The following is a 6,000-nucleotide window of genomic DNA, read 5'->3' as shown; positions in this document are numbered from 1 at the left end:
GTTGAATTCCTCCGAGATTCATGCCTCATTCATTTTTAGAAATGTGGGGTAGTCCACTGTCTTGAGCTAGGCGAGTGTGCTTATCGGTCACAATCCCCCGTGCTGTGCTGAACGTCCTTTCGGACAAGACACTCGACGAGGGGCAAGCCAAGAGTTCCATGGCAAATTGTGCCAGCTCTGGCCACAGGTCAAGCCTGCACACACAGTAGTCCAGGGGTTCCTCGCTTCTCAGAGCGTCCACATCGGCCGTTAACCCGATGTAGTCAGGCACCTGTCGGTCTAGGTGTTCCCTGAGGCTAGATCCGGAGGGCGGCTCTCGATGGATTGGCTGCAAGTGACCAGGGAGTGAAAAGAAGTGATCAACACATCTTCAAACCGCCCTCTTCTTGCAGGCGCGGTAGGATTGGTACCCGCACCTGTTTCGCTGTGGGTAGAAATTCCTCTGCCAGCACCCGCCATAGCAGTATGCAGCATCTCTCGCAGCAAGGCTGGAAATGCTGCATTCTGACAAACCTCTGTGATGCTGGCAACATGTCCACCATTTTGTGTTTGTTCCGGGGGTCTAAGTACGTTGCCAACCAGTACTGGTCCTTGACCTTTATGCTTTTTATACGGGGGTCCCTCTTCAAACACTGGAGCATGAAGGCCCCCATTTGCACTAAATTGGAAGCGGTGGAGCGCCCTGGCTGGTGCTCATCGCCCAGGAGAATGTTGTCCTCTGTCTCCTCCCCCCAGCCACGGACAACACCAGGGATCCTCGAAACGTTTAAAGTCCCCCTCAAAGCCTGCTCTTCTTGCTCCTCCTCCCCCCAGCCACCATCCTCCTCTGACTCCTCTTCAGACTCCTGCTGACTTGTCTCAGATGGAGTAGCCCCCCCTGGGATTTCATTCAGCATTGCGACTTCCTCATCTTCCAGCTCCTGCTCCTCAGCGGCTTGATCAATGACACGACGCAATGCATGCTCCAGAAAGAATTTGTAAGGTACGATGTCACTGATGGTGCCCTGGCAGCGACTGACCAGTTTGGTGATCTCATCAAATGGCCGAAGAAGTCTGCATGCGTCGTGCATGGGCAGCCACTGGCGCGGTGAAAATAAACTAAGCTCCCCAGAACCTGTCCTGCTGCAGAATTCATACAGGTAGTCGTTAACAGCACGTTGCTGCTGGAGCAGCCCATCAAGTATATACAAGGTGGAGTTCCAGCGCTGAACGTCAGCAAGGCGAGTCATGGCTGTGAAAGATCTTCTAAAATGGCCAGAGATTTGCCTGGCCTGCTGCAAAACGTTCTGGACCGCGGGGTATTTGGCAATGAATCGCTGCACGACTAAGTTCAGGACGTGTGCCATGCACGGCACGTGTGTCATTTTGCCCTGTTTCAGCTAGGGTTGTTGCAGGTATCGAAATTTCGATACCCAATCGATACTTTTGTCCCGGTATTGATACGATACTGGGATTTCAATTTTTTCGATACTGGGCTGCACTTCTGCGCAGTCTAGTATCACAGAACATGAGCGCGCTGCTGTCAGCGAGCTCATGTTCCCCCAGCAGCACAGGGGAGAAGGAAACAGTCTCTCCCTCCCACCAATGAGGAGAGAGGGGCGGGCGCACTGCGCCACCAATGATAGGACGACCTTTTATGTGTCCGGACTTAGTTAAGTTAGCAGGCTACATAGAGCAGCGCCCAGGGATCTCCCTGCACCTATTATTCCTGGGCGCCGCTCTGTTCGCCAGCTGTGCCCCAGTTACATAGAAACATAGAAACATAGAATGTGTCGGCAGATAAGAACCATTTGGCCCATCTAGTCTGCCCAATATACTGAATACTATGGATAGCCCCCAGCCCTATCTTATATGAAGGATGGCCTTGTGCCTATCCCATGCATGCTTAAACCCCTTCACTGTATTTGCAGCTACCACTTCTGCAGGAAGGCTATTCCATGCATCCACTACTCTCTCAGTAAAGTAATACTTCCTTATATTACTTTTAAACCTTTGCCCCTCTAATTTAAAACTGTGTCCTCTTGTGGTAGTTTTTCTTCTTTTAAATATGCTCTCCTCCTTTACCGAGTTGATTCCCTTTATGTATTTAAAAGTTTCTATCATATCCCCTCTGTCTCTTCTTTCTTCCAAGCTATACATGTTAAGGTCCTTTAACCTTTCCTGGTAAGTTTTATCCTGCAATCCATGTACTAGTTTAGTAGCTCTTCTCTGAACTCTCTCTAGAGTATCTATATCCTTCTGGAGATATGGCCTCCAGTACTGCGCACAATACTCCAAGTGAGGTCTCACCAGTGTTCTGTACAGCGGCATAAGCACTTCACTCTTTCTACTGCTTATACCTCTCCCTATACATCCAAGCATTCTGCTGGCATTTTGTGCTGCTCTATTACATTGTCTTCCCACCTTTAAGTCTTCTGAAATAATTACTCCTAAATCCCTTTCCTCAGATACTGAGGTCAGGACTGTGTCAAATATTCTATATTCTGCCCTTGGGTTTTTACGCCCCAGGTGCATTATCTTGCACTTATCCACATTAAATTTCAGTTTCCAGAGTTCTGACCATTCTTCTAGTTTTCCTAAATCCTTTTCCATTTGGCGTTTCCCTCCAGGAACATCAACCCTGTTACCTATCTTTGTGTCATCAGCAAAAAGACAAACCTTACCAGCGAGGCCTTTTGCAATATCACTTATGAAGATATTAAACAAAATCGGTCCCAGTACAGATCCCTGTGGAACCCCACTGGTAACATGACCTTGTTTTGAATGTTCTCCATTGACTACCACCCTCTGTTGTCTGTCACTCAGCCACTGCCTAATCCACTCAACAATATGGGAGTCCATGCTCAATGACTGCAGTTTATTGATAAGTCTTCTATGTGGGACAGTGTCAAAAGCCTTACTAAAATCTAGATATGCGATGTCTACTGCACCTCCACCGTCTATTATTTTATTCACCCAGTCAAAAAAATCTATAAGATTTGTTTGACATGATCTCCCTGAAGTAAACCCATGTTGTTTTTCATGTTGCAATCCATGGGATTTTAGATGTTCCACAATCCTATCCTTTAATAGGGTTTCCATTAATTTGCCTACTATTGATGTCAGACTCACTGGTCTATAGTTGCTCGATTCCTCCCTACTACCTTTCTTGTGAATGGGCACGACATTAGCCAATTTCCAATCTTCCGGGACGACTCCTGTTACTAATGATTGGTTAAATAAATCTGTTAACGGTTTTGCCAGCTCACCACTAAGCTCTTTTAATAATTTTGGGTGTATCTCATCAGGCCCCTGTGACTTATTTGTCTTCACCTTAGACAGCAAACTTAGAACATCTTCCTTTGTAAAGATACATGCATCAAACGATTTATTAGTCATTCTTTCTAGTGGAGGTCCTTCTCCTTTTTCTTTTGTAAAAACTGAACAGAAGTATTCATTAAGGCAGTCGGCTAGCCCTTTATTCTCTTCTACATACCTTCCGTCCTTTGTTTTTAATTTAGTTATTCCTTGTTTTAATTTCCTTTTTTCATTTATATATCTGAAGAATGTCTTATCCCCTTTTTTCATAGACTGAGCTAGTTTTTCTTCTGCCTGCGCTTTAGAAGTTCTTACAGTCTCCTGCTCCGTATGCTAATTACTACTATCAGAGAGATGGGGAGGAGACATTATCTTCTCTCCTAGGCGTTCCTTCTCGGAGGCACAGCGGGCGAACGGAGCGGCGCCGAGGAATAATAGTAGGTGCAGGGAGATCCCTGGGCACCGCTCTATGTAGCCTGATAACTTAACTAAGTACGAACCCACGAAAGGTTTTTAACTTTTAATACAGGAGGCAGGTGCAGAATTCATACAGAATTCGTTCGCTGGCAGGCTGGAGATGTGATTTTTTTAACCCCTAACAGGTATATTAGACGCTGTTTTGATAACAGCGTCTAATATACCTGCTACCTGGTCCTCTGGTGGTCCCCTTTGTTTGGATCGACCACCAGAGGACACAGGTAGCTCAGTAATATGTTGCACCAAGCACCACACTACACTACACTACACCCCCCCCCGTCACTTATTAACCCCTTATTCACCCTTGATCACCCCATATAGACTCCCTGATCACCCCCCTGTCATTGATCACACCCCTGTAAAGCTCCATTCAGACGTCCGCATGATTTTTACGGATCCACTGATAGATGGATCGGATCCGCAAAACGCACACGGACGTCTGAATGGAGCCTTACAGGGGCATGATCAATGACTGTGGTGATCACCCCATATAGACTCCCTGATCACCCCCCTGTCATTGATTACCCCCCTGTCATTGATCACCCCCCCTGTCATTGATCACCCCTCTGTAAGGCTCCAGACATGGCCCAAGTTAGCGGAATTTTTTTTTTTTTTCTTACAAAGTCTCATATTCCACTAACTTGTGTCAAAAAATTAAATCTCACATGAACTCACCATACCCCTCACGGAATCCAAATGCGTAAAAATTTTTAGACATTTATATTCCAGACTTCTTCTCACGCTTTAGGGCCCCTAGAATGCCAGGGCAGTATAAATACCCCACATGTGACCCCATTTCGGAAAGAAGACACCCCCAGGTATTCCGTGAGGGGCATATTGAGTCCATGAAAGATTGAAATTTTTGTCCCAAGTTAGCGGAAAGGGAGACTTTGAGAAAAAAAAAAATAAAATCAATTTCCGCTAACTTGTGCCAAAAAAAAAAAAATTTGATGAACTCGCCATGCCCCTCATTGAATACCTTGGGGTGTCTTCTTTCCAAAATGGGGTCACATGTGGGGTATTTATACTGCCCTGGCATTCTAGGGGCCCTAAAGCGTGAGAAGAAGTCTGGGATCCAAATGTCTAAAAATGCCCTCATAAAAGGAATGTGGGCCCCTTTGCGCATTTAGGCTGCAAAAAAGTGTCACACATGTGGTATCGCCGTACTCAGGAGAAGTTGGGGAATGTGTTTTGGGGTGTCATTTTACATATACCCATGCTGGGTGAGAGAAATATCTTGGCAAAAGACAACTTTTCCCTTTTTTTATACAAAGTTGGCATTTGACCAAGATATTTATCTCACCCAGCATGGGTATATGTAAAATGAAACCCCAAAACACATTCCCCAACTTCTCCCGAGTACGGCGATACCACATGTGTGGCACTTTTTTGCAGCCTAGGTGGGCAAAGGGGCCCACATTCCAAAGAGCACCTTTTGGATTTCACAGGTCATTTACCGACTTACCACACATTAGGGCCCCTGGAAAATGCCAGGGCAGTATAACTACCCCACAAGTGACCCCATTTTGGAAAGAAGACACCCCAAGGTATTCCGTGAGGGGCATGGCGAGTTCCTAGAATTTTTTATTTTTTGTCACAAATAGTGGAAAATGATGATTTTTTATTTTTTTTCTTACAAAGTCTCATATTCCACTAACTTGTGACAAAAAATAAAAACTTCCATGAACTCACTATGCCCATCAGCGAATACCTTGGGGTGTCTTCTTTCCAAAATGGGGTCACTTGTGGGGTAGTTATACTGCCCTGGCATTCTAGGGGCACAAATGTGTGGTAAGGAGTTTGAAATCAAATTCTGTAAAAAATGACCAGTGAAATCCGAAAGGTGCTCTTTGGAATGTGGGCCCCTTTGCCAACCTAGGCTGCAAAAAAGTGTCACACATTTGGTATCTCCGTATTCAGGAGAAGTTGGGGAATGTGTTTTGGGGTGTCATTTTACATATACCCATGCTGGGTGAGAGAAATATCTTGGCAAAAGACAACTTTACCCATTTTTTTATACAAAGTTGGCATTTGGCCAAGATATTTCTCTCACCCAGCATGGGTATATGTAAAATGACACCCCAAAACACATTCCCCAACTTCTCCTGAGTACGGAGATACCAGATGTGTGACACTTTTTTGCAGCCTAGGTGGGCAAAGGGGCCCACATTCCAAAGAGCACCTTTCAGATTTCACTGGTCATTTTTTACAGAATTTGATTTCAAA

The sequence above is a fragment of the Bufo bufo genome, chromosome 3 (assembly GCF_905171765.1).
Source record: "Bufo bufo chromosome 3, aBufBuf1.1, whole genome shotgun sequence".
Classification (NCBI taxonomy): domain Eukaryota; kingdom Metazoa; phylum Chordata; class Amphibia; order Anura; family Bufonidae; genus Bufo; species Bufo bufo.
Note: the sequence above shows the minus strand (reverse complement) of the source record.